We start from the raw sequence: 16,916 nt of genomic DNA on the forward strand, positions 1-16,916 counted from the left end.
TAGTCTCGCGGGGGCCCTGCTATCCAGGACCCCAGACTAGCTGCTTCCTCTCTAAAATGATTGCATGTACTTTAGGTACACTCCAGTTTGGTTACTGGGGTACCCTTGTGAGTCCCTAGTATATGGTACCATAGGTACAAAGGGCATAGGTAACCCAGTGGCCTACCAGGGGCTGAAGCATGTATTATGCCACCCCTGGGAAACCTTCTAAAATGACACTACAGGACTGCTACTGCAGCCTGGGTAAGGTGGTGCATGCACCCCTTACTAAGATATAGGTTACCTATATCTACCTTTAATCACTGTACATCCTATGGCAGTCCTTATCAATCCTGAAGGCAGAGTGCTCATTTTTGTGTGAGAGGGTACCCATGCATGAGCTGGGCCCCTCTGCAGCTTTCAAAGCCTATTCTCTGAGCCTATTCTGTGATGCAGCCAGACCATATACTCTTAAGTGTATTATAACCTCACAAGAAATGCTCCAGCGGCTCTGCAGCATTCTCTGCAGAGCCACGCTGATCGAGTGCCACATCCTGAGTATCATCTCAAAACTGCCGTATATCGCGATCCGCAATGGCCTTTAAATACATGTTCTAATCAAACCCAATTAACTCTGGATTCACCCTATACCCGGCTGGATTGATTTCCGATCTTCTCCCGCTTGCCTCATCTCTTTCTTCCTGTTTGCCACTATTTGGGCAACTGTAATAATTCAAGACAGGTATGCTTTATAATACTGTGCTGAAGATGATGTGACATATCTAAAGTCTTGGCATCGAAACGTCGACAGCTATGTACCATACGTCTTTTAAAATACTCAAAATGAATTTCACAATGGTACCATGTTTTCATTAAGTCTGTTTACTGAATAATAGGAAACAGACCGCTTTGCTCGTTTTTTGCCTGAAAATTGTTGTTCTGTCTTGTGCCCCCTTGACATCATTTGCAATTCTATGTTATATTTTTATATTTGACAAAATAAAACTCTCTCCTGCTGGACAAAGGACATATTGACTATTCAGCATATGTTGATTCAAGTTCTCAATTAGCATGTTCTAGGGACCCCTGTCTTTAGTAACAACTTTGGAATGGCTGCATGGAAACGTGTCGTCTTTGGTGTCAAACAACCGGAAGCCTACCCCCAACCAGTCCTGGCGGCGGTGGTAGAATTCCACCCTTCTAGAAGGAGAGACATGTACAGACTGGTCTAACTGGTAATAGTTTAAAAGAGCCCTGGCATCACAAAATTGATGCTGCAGCCACAGACATGGGTCTGGCCTCCTGCTGCTGGATGAAACTCTGGCAGAAGAGGCCTGGACAATCGGTTTCCTGTCACAGGGAGGTGTAACCACCTCCCAGACAGGCTTTTGTATATTGTGGCTGGGTGGGTGCACTCTGGGAGTGTTTTGAAGTCAGCCCTGGGGGCACATGTGGTGTCCCTGTGCATAGCCCAGTTCAAACAGGTTGCAGGGGCTGCCAGCCCCTGCTCTCGCATGAAACTGGACAAAGGAAATGAGTGTAGCCACCCCTCTTTCCAATCCCTTCCATAGGTGGGTCCCCAGAGGATGTCCAACCCCTTTTCTTAGTATAAGTAAGGGATCCATGGCAACAGGACTTTAGATTACACCTGGACGAAACCCTGATACTGAATCCTGGAACTTTGATGCTCTACTAAAGACTAAAGGAGGGAAGAATCTCCCTTGGGTTCAAGAAGTGACTTGCCTGTTCAAATAGGCACCAACAAAGCATCTTGCCGGTCTGCATTTCCGAAGCTTCCGCTGGACTCCGAAATATTTGCGACACAGGACGAAGATTTCCAGACTTCTCAGTGGCCGATACGAGATCCCAGCAAAGATGAGACCCACAGCCCTCACAAGTGATGTGGAAACGGAACTCCTGGACACTGTGCACATTTGCTAATGCATCAACTTCCTGAGATTTCCCAAAGTTGTGCATTGGGTTACTTGTAGCACAAGCCCCGAGCACCCTCTGCACTGAAGATTGTGGGCCTACATTCCACAAGTGTTCCGTGAGCCCGCTTCTTGCATTTCAGCTTGAGGCCCCTTTGCAATCCCTGGTCGGTTGACTGATGAGTCCCCTCGAAGGTAACTCTACTTTTCTTTGGGCTTTCCTGGTTGCTCCAGACGTGCCCTTGACCACGTGGTGAGTCCCTCAGACCTTGCTGGTCTGCACCAAAGCCAATCTCTGCTTTCTGCATGGGTTGCTGTTGCCAAGGCTTATTGGGTCCAATCTGGAAACCGACACCGCAGCACTCGACATCCTTTGTTGGACAGCTCGAATCCAGAACCTGGTCATTGTCGACGCCTCCTGGACCTCGTGGCTGAAGAGTCAAGCTTCACCTTTTTCACCTGAAATAACCCGACATCGGTGGGCATCCGCTCATCGCCTTCCTGGTCACTGGCAAGTGACCCATACTCTGCCCCCTCGGCTTTCAGGTTCTTCACATCTCCAATCCAGGCTTGGATCCACCCGGAAACTTTCCACTTGGACGCCAGCAACACTTTGCAACAGATCGCCATTGAAAACGAAGACGAAACCCGACACAAAAAGACACCTATGCACCTGGCTTCCCTGGGTGAGTTAACTTGAGTACTCTGGTGCTCCCGTGGGTGTTGGCTCTAGAACTCCATAGTTCTAAAGGGGTTTGCTCCAAGTCCTCTTCTAAGTGTCCTTTATCTTTAAAGTTCCAACTGCGACTTTCCCCATAAAAGTTAACGGTGATTGGTGGCTGTGTTCACACACTGCACGCATCCCCGTGGGTCCCCTGTGCCACTATCATATCATATCATATTTATTATACAGTTAATTAAAACCGTAACATACAAACTTCATAGTAATACTTAATAAAATTTCAAAGATTAAAAATTGTATACATATTTATAAAATCTGGCAACACGAAAAATGTCAATTCCAAAAGCAGCATTTCAAGTTGATGGCAATATATCCCAAATAGCCTATTAGTCCAAAAGGGGAGTAAATAATATGAGAGACAATGGAAAGGGAAGACCACTCGGTCCCCCCGAACGTATGGATGGGTGCCCCGATCCCCCGGAAAACTATTGTGGGCGGGGGGCGTGTCCCGGCTGGTATGCCCGAAGCGGCGTAGCGGGAGCACGCCCCTCCCGCCCAGAAGAGGTTGGCCCAGACACCCGCCCGGAAGTCCGTGCACGGATGGGCGTACCTGAGGCGGGCCCCGCCCTCCCGCAGATGGATAAATAGAGCGGGAATTCTACGAAGCTTCCTCTTGTTCCAGTGCTCTGAAGGCTGCACCACTCGTCGCTCGTGAGCCCTCTAGGGAACAAGCTGCAACTTTGAGAACTTGTAATCTTTGTTTTTCTCTTTCAGTATCAGGCGTGTGGAAGATCGAGTCACCCTTGCGGGTCAAGTCGGACGGAGTGATCAAAGTCATGCCTGGCAAGAAAGCGGGAAAAAGCTCCGAGATGGAGAGGATGCTACGCACCTTGGTGAACCAAGTGGCGGTGATGGACCGAAAGTTGGGTAAAGTGGATCAGCTCGGTCGTGGCTTAGCGGCCATCAGGAAACAGGTGGCGGCCCAGAATGCCCCCTCGGGGCGGCCTAAAAGAGTCATAGGACCGGCCTTGCCGAACGTCGGCCCGGGGGATAAGGGTAAGAAGAAGAGGGGGAGGGCAGGTCCCGGTGAGGTTCCAGTCCCAGGGGTAACTCTATCGAGCCCAGGCGCGGACATTCCCATCGCGCCGGTAGATAGCCCGGTACCAGGACCGGATGGGGGTTTGCCAATTCCCGTGGTGATCACGCCAATTGGGGATGACCAAATGCCCCCTGAACTAGCACTTCATTTAGCGGAAGTATTACCATGGCTAAAGAAGGGAGCAGGGGGATCAGTGGCTGCGGGAGACCCGGCTGAAGAAGCCAGATTAATTGTTGAGCAGTTGCGGCAGTCAAGGGATGCCGGGACGGCGAATGTACCTTCTATTCCCCCGCAGGTGGTGATGGGGGTCATGGCTGATGGTCGAGCGAAGGCAAAGGACACGGCTGGGAAGACGGCTGAAGCCGGTAAGAGAGCGTTGCCATTGGTGGGGGAGGGTCCAGTACCTTCAAGGCGGGAAAGTTTATCGCAACACATTCCCATGGCTACAAAAGAGATGGTGTGGGGAGATAAGTATATTAACATGTTTTCACTTTTGACTGACTATTGGGAGTTAGAATATGCAAAGACCCAGAAAGATCTATGGCACCCCAGCGTATGGCGGGCCAAGATGGCGGAATTCAGGGTCGATGAGACCATGGTGAACTGGGTCAGGGCCTTTTCTATTTTCACGGCAATTATTGGGGAGCGTAAACCGGAAGTGTTGACTGACTTAGCATGTTATCAGAACAGGATCATGAATTTCCATGCAATGTACGGGGGAAATGAATGGAAGGGTTACGATGTTACCTTTAGAAAAGCGAAGGAGTTTAACGAGGCCTTGACATGGGATTGTTTGGATACAGTGTCATGGCATGCTCAGCTCTTGCCGGGACCGGCGGGTATTTCGGTACCAAACACGAGTGGCTCTGGGGCATTCCATTAGAAGCCGTCGCAGCCCTTTCGGGCGAGCGCCGGGGGGGATCCCCATCCCAGGTCTGGCGGGAATGGAGGCAAGCGGGGGGTTTGTTAGGGATTCAACAAAGGAACCTGTACCAGGCCTCAAGGAACGTGTAGGTTCCAGCACGCTTGTTCGGGCTGTGGGAATTCCTCACACCCGGAAACCAGTTGCCGATCCAAGACCAATGGTGCGGGAGGAAAGGGGGGATCCAAGCAGGATTGATGCGGTGCCTCGGAAGCAAACATCTTCGCCCGTTGATATCTTGGCTTTGACCCCTTGGCTGAACCGATACCCAGATCATGCGTCCGCCGAGACTTTGAGGAATGGCTTTCTATATGGCTTCAAGATCCCGGCGGGCAATTTTTCGGGGGAGCCCCTCCTGTAAGAACCAGCTGTCTATTCAGCACAACCCGGCGGTGGCGGCCAGAAAGATAGCGAAAGAAGTTAGCTTGGGGCGAGTAGCAGGTCCATTTAACTGCCCGCCAGTTGCGGAATTTGTGTGTTCTCTATTAGGAGTGGTTCCGAAGAAAGACCCGGGGGAGTATAGACTCATCCACAATCTTTCGGCCCCTAGGGGGGCCTCGGTAAATGAGGCGATTGACCCCGAGGTATGCTCAGTGAGATATGCATCGTTCGATGACGCAGTCGTGCTGTTGAATCGCCTGGGCCCCGGTGCATTGTTAGCGAAATCTGATATTGAATCTGCATTCAGGTTACTCCCGGTACACCCTCAGGACCAGCGCCTGCTGGGATTCACATTTCAAGGAAAGTATTACATGGATAAATGTATGCCCATGGGTTGTTCAATTTCATGTGCTTATTTTGAAATGTTTAGCTCCTTTTTGGAATGGGCATTCACCGAGGCCACAGGGCATAGACAGGTGATGCACTATTTGGATGATTTCCTTTTCCTGGGCCCGGCGGGCACTCAGGACTGTGCACAAGCGCTGCAGGACTTCTGCACACTCATGCGGGATTTTGGGGTCCCATTGGTGCCAGGTAAGACGGTGGGGCCATTTACCTCACTGGAGTTTCTGGGGATTGAACTAGACTCGGTGGAGGGGTGTTTCCGTCTGCCGGTTGAGAAGGTGGAAAAATTCAGGGCTTCCTTGGTACGATGTCTCCAAAAAGAAAAGGTAACCCTACATCAATTACAACAGACAGTGGGTCAGCTTAATTTTGCCTTAAGAGTGATCCCGATGGCTCGCCCTTTCTCACGTTCCATAGCACAGGCTATGGTGGGCCTTAAAGAAGGACACCACCGCACTAGACTGTCGGCAGAGGTTCGCCAGGACATGCGCATTTGGTTGGCATTCCTGGCGGATTTCAACGGTCGAGTGGTGTGGAACAAACCCCCAGCCTCGTCGGACGAACTGGGATTGTGGACCGACTCGGCTGGGAGCGTGGGGTTTGGGGCAATCTTTGGAAACCAGTAGTCGGCACAAACATGGCCGGCGTGGTGGCACGTAAGCGGCCTGACAGGTAACATTGGATTCTTGGAGCTATTCCCCATTTGGATGGCTCTGATGGCATGGCCGGAAGACTTTAGGGACCGCTCAGTGGTGTTTTGGTCAGACAACATGACGGTGGTCGAGTGCATTAATCACCAGGCTGCACGCTGCAAGTGGATCTTAAGACTGTTGAAAGAAATTGTATTTCGATGCATGAGATTGAATGTACAATTCAGGGCAAGGCATGTGCTGGGTGTACTAAATAATGCAGCTGATGCACTCTCTCGTTCACACATGCAGGCTTTCAGGGGTTATCTACCCACAGCGGAACTAGTGGCGGCACCTTTCCCCGAAGAATTATGGCAGATCGTTGCCCCGGACTACAAGACCTCGTGGCAGCCAGTTTAGCGCCCATGACGAGGAAAGCTTATGAAGGAGCGTTCTGTTCATACCGCGCCTTTTTAGGGCCAGTAAGGGGGCATAGCTGGGGGCGGGACGAGTCCTTGCTCCGGTTTCTGGTGGCACTTCATAAGGAAGGCCGATCGGCGGCAACCGCCAACAGGTATAGGGCTGCCATATCATTCATGGCACAGCTCCACGGGATACGGGACCCGACGGGTTCCTTCTTAGTCAGGAAGGCACTCCGCGGCTGGCAGCGCCTGGAGGGTCGCAGGCAGGATACAAGGCACCCGATTGGGTTAGACAGATTGTCCTTGCTACTAGCAAAACTGGATGAGACATGCTCCTCGCACTGTGAGGTAATTCTGTTCCGAGCGGCTTTCGCATTGGCATTCCATGGGGCCATGCGGGTAAGTGAACTTGTGTTGAGGAATAAGAAGGACGTGGGGGGAGGTCTACGAAGGGATCACGTCCAAATAAGGGGTGATTCTCTGCTGATCTCGATAGCCAGGTCAAATACAGACCAGGAGGCTTTGGGGAGTAGTGTGGTGCTGCAGCGCGCCCGGGGAAACCCCAGTTGTCCAGTAAGGTATTTGGAGGACTACATGGCACAGAGTTTGACAACATGGGGGGGGACCCTGCTTAGACACGAGGATGGCACCCCGTTGACAAAATTTCAATTTCGGAGGGTGCTGGCAATTACAATTGCGGCGGCGGGCTTGAACCTGTGTGATTTTGGGACCCACTCATTCAGAATAGGGGCCGCTACTGAGGCTACGGCTCGGGGTCTGTGTACAGAGGAAGTGAAACAGTTAGGCCGTTGGTCCTCGAACTGTTTCAAGAGGTATGTGCGACTGCACATGTTGTAAAAGACTGATTGTTAGAAATGGGATCCCTGGCTGGCCAGGGCTTGCGTCAAAGTCAGTCAGAGACCACCACTCCCAAGTCAGGGCAAGGGAGTTACACGCCAAGATAACCCCTACTCGCCCTCTAGGTAACGTGGCGCGAGCAGCAAGGCTAAACTTGGAGGCGATATGAGATAAGTATTTGCGCAAGCACCCCAGCAACAACACCCAAGGCCCACCACAAAGGAAACTCCACACAAGGTTATATATAAAAAATAGCCTTTGTATTACACCAAAACACATTAGATAAAACACACACTTTACATTGTGCCCGAGGCACGGGCAGAATTTACCGGAGATATTTACAAGACAGGGCCACCTGGACTACTGTCAGGAATCAGCACTTTCAGAAGTAACACTTTCAGAAATAGCACTTTTTAGATCATAGAATTATCACTGTAGCGCAAAAATAACATACAACCAGTCACTACTGGTACCAGGTGAGCACCACCTATGCAACCCTCACTATCTTAGGAGATTACACTAGGGAACCTGGGCTCTGCTAGCACCACCTGTACTAGCAAGAAGGAAAACCACCTAAGTATCGCTATACCTGTAGGGGTCTAAGGAAGGAAACACATGATGCAATGCATAACATTCATTCAGAGGTGTAAGGAGGAAAACACATGATGCATCAACAATACATTCAGAGGTGTAAAAATAACATTGCGCAAAACTTAAATCAGTCACCACCTGTGACAGTCCCTGTGTCCCAATGTCAGGGCCTAAACGTAGCAGTTGCCCACAAAGTGCTGGGCAACTGGTTCAGGGAAAGTTAGGGCAACGTTGGAGCCTCTCTGGGCTCAAGAACCACCACTGTGGCATTGCGGAGCCTCTCTGGGCTCCTGGACAAGGAATGGTGCCCTGAGCCTCTCTCAGGCTCTTCACAAGAATGGGCAATGAGCCTCTCTGGGCTCACAACGCAAAAGGCTGGAGCCTCTCTGGGCTCCAAAACGAGGGAATGGCACCCTCAGAGCCTCTCTGGGCTCAAAGAACAAATGGCCCCCAGGAGCCTCTCTGGGCTCCTCAACAAGGAGGTGGGCGTCGGGGCCCCTCACGGGGGACCCTCGAACACGTGGGGGCGCTTCGGTGGAGTCCCCCCTCTGGGGACTCAGGACGACAAATGGCAGCAAGAGCCTCTCTGGCTCGGGTTGGAGTCCCCCTCTTGGGGACTCAAATTGCCCAGAAATGCCCCCTAAGAGCCTCTCTGGCTCTAAACACAAGGGCGCGAGGTCGCGCTGCTGAGGGGGCAGGGGGGGCGGACACCGACAACGTGTCCCGGCGCCCCTCCCTTCGCTTCTGGCAACACTCACCGGCTCTGGCCTCCATCGGAGGCGGGTCTCTCCCTCTGGTCCCGGGGCTCTCCTCTCCACTCGGGGAGCCTCGGGGATCCGGCCGGCAGCTTCTCTCTTCCTGGCTCGGCTACGGAGGCGGGACTTCCGGTCGGACTCTCCTGGGCCGCGCTGGGATTGACTGGCCGCCTCACCACTTCCGGGTCGCCACGGGCAGCGCGGCGGCTCGCTTTTAGGCAGGCAGGCGGGCTCCCATGTGATCCGAGGAGTGGGCTCCCTCGTGGATCAACAAAAACGGGCAAAACAACGCGGCAATGAGCGGGGTGGCACCCGCGCCGCCAAATCGCCACACAAGGAAATCAGATGTAGGGTGGGCACCGGCTGTGCTCTCAAAGCGCTAGCAACGCTAGAAACGAAGGGCAGGCGATTCCAGAGCTCCCCAGCGCTGAAGGGCAGAGAGCAGCGCTCTCAGGCTGCAGGCAAGGAGTCCTCAGTGCTCCCGAGCACTGGAGGACAGGACAAGGCTCCAGCAGGGGCTGGAGGCAGGCAGGGGGGCAAGGCTGGGCCAGAGCCAGCACACTGGGTCTCCAGGCAGGGAGACACCCCAAGTGGCGGTCCTCCTGGCCCCAGCAGCAGCAGCCCCCTCAAGTAGGATCAGGAAAGAACAACTTCTGTGGGGACACAGCCCCATTTTTATACAGTACATTCCTTTGTCTGAAGGTGCAGGGTGGGGGCGGAACCAGTCGCAGCTGGTTCTTGAGTACCCTTGATGGCCCAACCACCCCTTTCTTTCACTGGCAGGGCTAGGGACATCAGTCACACCACAGGGGGGCGGAGCCAGCATTGTCTGGGGAAAACCCAGCCTCATTCAGGCCACAGGTACACTCCTCCCCAGCCATCAGCATGCTAATCTCCCACTCACCACCGGGCAGACCCATCCAGCCTTCCTGGAGCCAGGCTCACCAGCCTGCTCCAGCCAATCACACGCCAGACACATTTTATATTAATATGCCAACTCCTAGAAGTGGCACTTCTACATATGACACACTCATGCAACACACACCATTGCGAAGCATTCACTCTCACGAGTTCGCACATATCAGATTCGAACCTGTACACCCCACGCATCCGGAACTACCAGGGACACATACATTCCCCATGTATCCCTATGGGAGGGCAGGCCTATCTCATCACATGCACTCAGAGTGCGCACACACTTTCCACTGGGACACAGTGAAAGTGCGCAGAACCCAAAAATCACCATCACCAGGTCACCATTAAAAGCAAAAAGTTTAGGGGTGAACCTGCCATAAGGGCCAAGTCCAACACAACCTCCTTCCAGCCAAAACGCAGGGCAGACCAATCACCACCGTGATGGACTTCCCTGCTTGGGGCGATAGAACACGGACGCGGGCCTGCAACTGCAGGGACACCCTCCTGTTCTACGCCACGGTGAACTCATGGGATTCCTTCTCAACACACTGTCTGGACCAACTGGGCTACCCCACAGGTACTCCCGAGCTGTTCACGGCCAGGGCCAGGCCCTGGGCCACCCAGGTGCCACCGGTCCTTGCCAATTCGCAGAGCGGGGGGTAGTAACCCCTGGCACATAGCAGCCATTCTCCACTCTTCCTGACTGCAAGACAGGACTAGACTGCCACTGGTTCTCCAGCCTAGGGTCTACAACCTCAGGCGGACCAGGAGTCTCGGGGAAGGCTCTCCTCCCCCTACCTCTTCTTCTAGGGTTCCTCCTCCTCCTGCGAGGGGTACCCTTACAACGCCACTCCAACCCAGGGTTTAACCCCTCAGGTTGCACAGGGGTCAGAGGTGGGCTCTCCCACCCTCTGCACCCCCTTCCAGAGGTCTGCCCTCTCCCAACTGGAGAAGTTCCTCTGGAAGAAGAACCGGTCAGGACACTGGTTACAGTCGTCCTACCCTTCAGGTCCGGCTGAACCTGAACCTGGCCTCCCAACCTCCGGTCTAAAACCTTTGGCGGAATAATTGCCTGGCACTCCAGGACTTCTGGGGATTCACACGCAATCCCCCTGAGGCTGACACATGACCCATGTGTCGTGTGACTGTCTGCCTGGCGCAGATCAACCGCCTCCAGTCCACCTGACAGTGCGCAAAGATCCCCCAGACCAGAAGTGGCGCCACCCGGGTCCCCCCAAGAAGATCTAGCCCAACTGGCTAGTCCCTGGTCCACTGGTGCATCCACTGGGAAACTCATCCCCCAATCACTCCTCACTTCGGACTTTTGTGCCCTCCCTCCTGGAGTAGCACTGCCGGACACTGGAACCACTGGAGCTCTAGTTACAGAAGCTCCAGGTTCCCTAGACATTAGTAGATCCTCCTCAAGTGTACTAACAGGACAGCCTAGGTCCCTAACCTGGTGTTCCCTCAAGAAACCACCCAGGTTCTGAGATAGGGCTTCGGGCCTCTGGGGACTCTCAGCCTCCCACTGACTCCTGCTCCACTGAGCCAGGTAGTCAGCCCCTCCACCTCTCTCACTATACTGGGACCTAGCTGGGCTACACTGAGCCTCTTCCACCACGCTGGGCTGGAAGATACCTATACCACTACTGTTGGACTCACTCACTAGGGACTCTAAAGAACCTCTGGCCCTCTCCCAGCGGTCTGCTTCCTCTGCAAGATCGTATGGTTCAGACAATCCACACCCTACTAGGTGTTGGCGCAATCCTGGATAAACAACACTGAGCAACTGCTCTCTGAGAAACATATCAAACAATATGTCCCAATCACATTTCGTGGGCTCCCGTACCCAATCACACAGGGCTCCACAACAGTCATCCTCAAAATCTACCCAAGACTGGTGAGACGGTTTCCTAAGGTTCCTAAACCTCAACCTATTCTCCTCCTCTGGGGAAACAGGAACCATACTCGGGGAACTGGGAGTGGGATTTCCTACACTGAAATCTATGTAGCTGCCACCACTGGACTCAACCCTCCCCGGGGAATCCAGACAATCAACACTGCGCGCAGGGGATAGTCTACCCTCCAGAGCTACTTTGCCTCTGGTGGAGGCCCTCTCAGCCTCCTCCTGCGCTAAGACCCTCTCAGTCTCTAGCTGTTGCTTCTTAACCTCCAGCTGTTGCTTTCTAACGCCCAGCTGTGCCATAGCCTGGGCATGCTCCAACCTGAGCTTCTCTAAAGCCAGCTAGTGCTCCCTTTCTCTCCTCCTATCTTCCAGCTCCTCTGGGGACAGGTAAAGGGATGAGGCGCTGCCTCCTACGCTGGACCCAGCAAGGGACTCCCTATCTGTGGGGTCCTCACTATGTGCTGGCGTCCCCGTGCTATCATTTTCTTCATCCTCTTCTGAATCTTCAGGGCTCCCCACAGACCCACCACCCTCATGGTGTGAGACCCGGGCCCCTTCCTCACTGCGCGCAAGATCCCACTGACCCTTTTGCCATAGGATCAGGCTGCTCCTAAGTTCAGACTGAGTATCTGACTCATCCACTCCTATGCCTCTCTCTCCACAGAACCTTACCAACTCTCCCATACGGTATCCAAACAGATCACAGAAATCAAAATCAGGCTCCATTCTGGCAGACGTTCTGGAGAAAAGATCACACAGGGAACCTAGGAGTCTGAGCTTAACACAGGAGTACACAATTCACAAAGGTTCAGCAAGTTCTCTCTCCCAGAGAACTCACACTCACTTGCCTAGTGCCACACACCATTCATTCACACACCACCCCCCCCTCGGACTGGTAAGGCAGTTTCTACCACCCCTGATTCCTCAACCTGACCACTGGTGACACAGGTACCAAACTCTGGGTGCGGGGCAGGGGAACAAATGTACTGGACACAATTGCACAATGATACCTTCAGGAGAAGAAAATAATGGAACTTCAAAAACAATAATCCCCTAAAATGTGGTCATCTAAAATGCAGAGTTTTGTAGTGGCCAGTTGCCACTGTGGTACAACGCAAACACAAATCCTCATCCCACCGCTGCCACCAATGTTAGAAATGGGATCCCTGGCTGGCCAGGGCTTGCGTCAAAGTCAGTCAGAGACCACCACTCCCAAGTCAGGGCAAGGGAGTTACACGCCAAGATAACCCCTACTCGCCCTCTAGGTAACGTGGCACGAGCAGCAAGGCTAAACTTGGAGGCGGTATGAGTTAAGTATTTGCGCACGCACCCCAGCAACAACACCCAAGGCCCACCACAAAGGAAACTCCACACAAGGTTATATATAAAAAATAGCCTTTGTATTACACCAAAACACATTAGATAAAACACACACTTTACATTGTGCCCGAGGCACGGGCAGAATTTACAGGGGATATTTACAAGACAGGGCCACCTGGACTACTGTCAGGAATCAGCACTTTCAGAAGTAACACTTTCAGAAATAGCACTTTTTAGATCATAGAATTATCACTGTAGCGCAAAAATAACATACAACCAGTCACTACTGGTACCAGGTGAGCACCACCTATGCAACCCTCACTATCTTAGGAGATTACACTAGGGAACCTGGGCTCTGTTAGCACCACCTGTACTAGCAAGAAGGAAAACCACCTAAGTATCGCTATACCTGTAGGGGTCTAAGGAAGGAAACACATGATGCAATGCATAACATTCATTCAGAGGTGTAAGGAGGAAAACACATGATGCATCAACAATACATTCAGAGGTGTAAAAATAACATTGCGCAAAACTTAAATCAGTCACCACCTGTGACAGTCCCTGTGTCCCAATGTCAGGGCCTAAACGTAGCAGTTGCCCAAAAAAGTGCTGGGCAACTGGTTCAGGGAAAGTTAGGGCAACGTTGGAGCCTCTCTGGGCTCAAGAACCACCACTGTGGCACTGCGGAGCCTCTCTGGGCTCCTGGACAAGGAATGGTGCCCTGAGCCTCTCTCAGGCTCTTCACAAGAATGGGCAATGAGCCTCTCTGGGCTCGCAACGCAAAACGCTGGAGCCTCTCTGGGCTCCAAAACGAGGGAATGGCACCCTCAGAGCCTCTCTGGGCTCAAAGAACAAATGGCCCCCAGGAGCCTCTCTGGGCTCCTCAACAAGGAGGTGGGCGTCGGGGCCCCTCACGGGGGACCCTCGAACACGTGGGAGCGCTTCGGTGGAGTCCCCCCTCTGGGGACTCAGGACGACAAATGGCAGCAAGAGCCTCTCTGGCTCGGGTTGGACTCCCCCTCTTGGGGACTCGAATTGCCCAGAAATGCCCCCTAAGAGCCTCTCTGGCTCTAAACACAAGGGCGCGAGGTCGCGCTGCTGAGGGGGTAAGGGGGGGCGGACACCGACAACGTGTCCCGGCGTCCCTCCCTTCGCTTCTGGCAACACTCACCGGCTCTGGCCTCCAGCGGAGGCGGGTCTCTCCCTCTGGTCCCGGGGCTCTCCTCTCCACTCGGGGAGCCTCGGGGATCCGGCCGGCAGTTTCTCTCTTCCTGGCTCGGCTACGGAGGCGGGACTTCTGGTCGGCCTCTCCTGGGCCACGCTGGGATTGGCTGGCCGCCTCACCACTTCCGGGTCGCCGTGGGCAGCGCGGCGGCTCGCTTTTAGGCAGGCAGGCGGGCTCCCATGTGATCCGAGGAGTGGGCTCCCTCGTGGATAAACAAAAACGGGCAAAACAACGCGGCAATGAGCGGGGTGGCACCCGCGCCGCCAAATCGCCACACAAGGAAATCAGATGCCGGGTGGGCACCGGCTGTGCTCTCAAAGCGCTAGCAGCGCTAGAAACGAAGGGCAGGCGATTCCAGCGCTCCCCAGCGCTGAAGGGCAGAGAGCAGCGCTCTCAGGCTGCAGGCAAGGAGTCCTCAGTGCTCCCCAGCACTGGAGTACAGGACAAGGCTCCAGCAGGGGCTGGAGGCAGGCAGGGGGGCAAGGCTGGGCCAGAGCCAGCACACTGGGTTTCCAGGCAGGGAGACACCCCAAGTGGCGGTCCTCCTGGCCCCAGCAGCAGCAGCCCCCTCAAGTAGGATCAGGAAAGAACAACTTCTGTGGGGACACAGCCCCATTTTTATACAGTACATTCCTTTGTCTGAAGGTGCAGGGTGGGGGCGGAACCAGTCGCAGCTGGTTCTTGAGTACCCTTGATGGCCCAACCACCCCCTTTTCTGAATAATTTTTGTCCACCATCAGCGTGGAAGGGTATACTCAGATGTGAGTCCCTAGCTCATTGCACCATCAGGATTCAAGCAAGCCGGGCCGAAGACGGCTGAAATGCCAGAAACCGGTCCCCGGTAGCTTGTTTCCTTCCCAGTATAAGAATTGGCTTGGTAGTTTGGTCTGCCCTGTTCCCATGATGCACTGGGCCAGGGTCAGACTAATTTGCATGTAGCCAAGTTCTGAGCTGGGATGGTGCAGTGAGCTGAAAAACGGTGATGGATCAAGCCCTGATCTTTGGACTGGGTAAGAGTGGTCTGCTTAATTCAGACACTCTGTTCATCACCACCCCCTTTTCTGAATAATTTTTGTCCACCATAAGCGTGGAAGGGTATACTCAGATGTGAGTCCCTAGCTCATTGCACCATCAGGATTCAAGCTAGCCGGGCTGAAGACGGCTGAAATGCCAGAAACCGGTCCCCGGTAGCTTGTTTCCTTCCCAGTATAAGAATTGGCTTGGTAGTTTGGTCTGCCCTGTTCCCATGATGCACTGGGCCAGGGTCAGACTAATTTGCATATAGCCAAGTTCTGAGCTGGGATGGTGCAGTGAGCTGAAAAACGGTGATGGATCAAACCCTGATCTTTGGACTGGGTAAGAGTGGTCTGCTTAATTCAGACACTCTGTTCATCACCACCCCCTTTTCTGAATAATTTTTGTTCACCATAAGCGTGGAAGGGTATACTCAGATGTGAGTCCATAGCTAATTGCACCATCAGGATTCAAGCAAGCCGGGCCGAAGACGGCTGAAATGCCAGAAACCGGTCCCCGGTAGCTTGTTTCCTTCCCAGTATAAGAATTGGCTTGGTAGTTTGGTCTGCCCTGTTCCCATGATGCACTGGGCCAGGGTCAGACTAATTTGCATATAGCCAAGTTCTGAGCTGGGATGGTGCAGTGAGCTGAAAAACGGTGATGGATCAAGCCCTGATCTTTGGACTGGGTAAGAGTGGTCTGCTCAATTCAGACACTCTGTTCATCACCACCCCCTTTTCTGAATAATTTTTGTCCACCATAGGCGTGGAAGGGTATACTCAGATGTGAGTGCCTAGCTCATTGCACCATCAGGATTCAAGCAAGCTGGGCCGAAGACGGCTGAAATGCCAGAAACCGGTCCCCGGTAGCTTGTTTCCTTCCCAGTGTAAGAATTGGCTTGGTAGTTTGGTCTGCCCTGTTCCCATGATGCACTGGGCCAGGGTCAGACTAATTTGCATATAGCCAAGTTCTGAGCTGGGATGGTGCAGTGAGCTGAAAAACGGTGATGGATCAAGCCCTGATCTTTGGACTGGGTAAGAGTGGTCTGCTTAATTCAGACACTCTGTTCATCACCACCCCCTTTTCTGAATAAGCACTTCTACATATGACACACTCATGCAACACACACCATTGTGAAGCATTCACTCTCACGAGTTCACACATATCAGATTCGAACCTGTACACCCCACGCATCTGGAACTACCAGGGACACATACATTCCCCATGCATCCCTATGGGAGGGCAGGCCTATCTCATCAAATGCACTCAGAGTGCGCACGCACTTTCCACTGGGACACAGTGAAAGTGCGCAGAACCCAAAAATCACCATCACCAGGTCACCATTAAAAGCAAAAAGTTTAGGGGTGAACCTGCCATAAGGGCCAAGTCCAACACAGATGAAATGCACTCACGCTTGTTGTCTTTTGTTTGGATTACAGTTTCGCAAGCCTGTAACGCGGGGCGAAAATTGGGATCGGCCCAACACCAGAGGACCAGTGAGAAAGGATCACCAACTAGAGATCACGTGGTATGCGTCGTGGGCCACTCATACGTGAGGCGTGCCGGGGACATATTCAATGCAGGTGACGCGACTCACGCATCTGAGGAATATGGGTTCGGAGTGTCCTTCCACGGGAATGGAGGCCTCTGCTTTGACCGGTTTCAGAGCTTTGTGGAGGAACTCTTAGGGCAGCACAGGTCACCGCCATCTGTAATCATAGTGCATCTGGGAGGCAATGACTTGGTAAGACTGGGAAGACGGGTGTTAGTAGAGCACATATTGTCAGCAGTCAGTTGGTTAGCCAAGAGGCTCCCGGGGTGTACGATTGCCTGGTCCCACATGATTCCCAGAAGAATTTGGCGGGGGGGTTTGTCTGTGACG

Source organism: Lissotriton vulgaris, chromosome 8, assembly GCF_964263255.1.
Source record: "Lissotriton vulgaris chromosome 8, aLisVul1.2, whole genome shotgun sequence".
Classification (NCBI taxonomy): Eukaryota; Metazoa; Chordata; class Amphibia; order Caudata; family Salamandridae; genus Lissotriton; species Lissotriton vulgaris.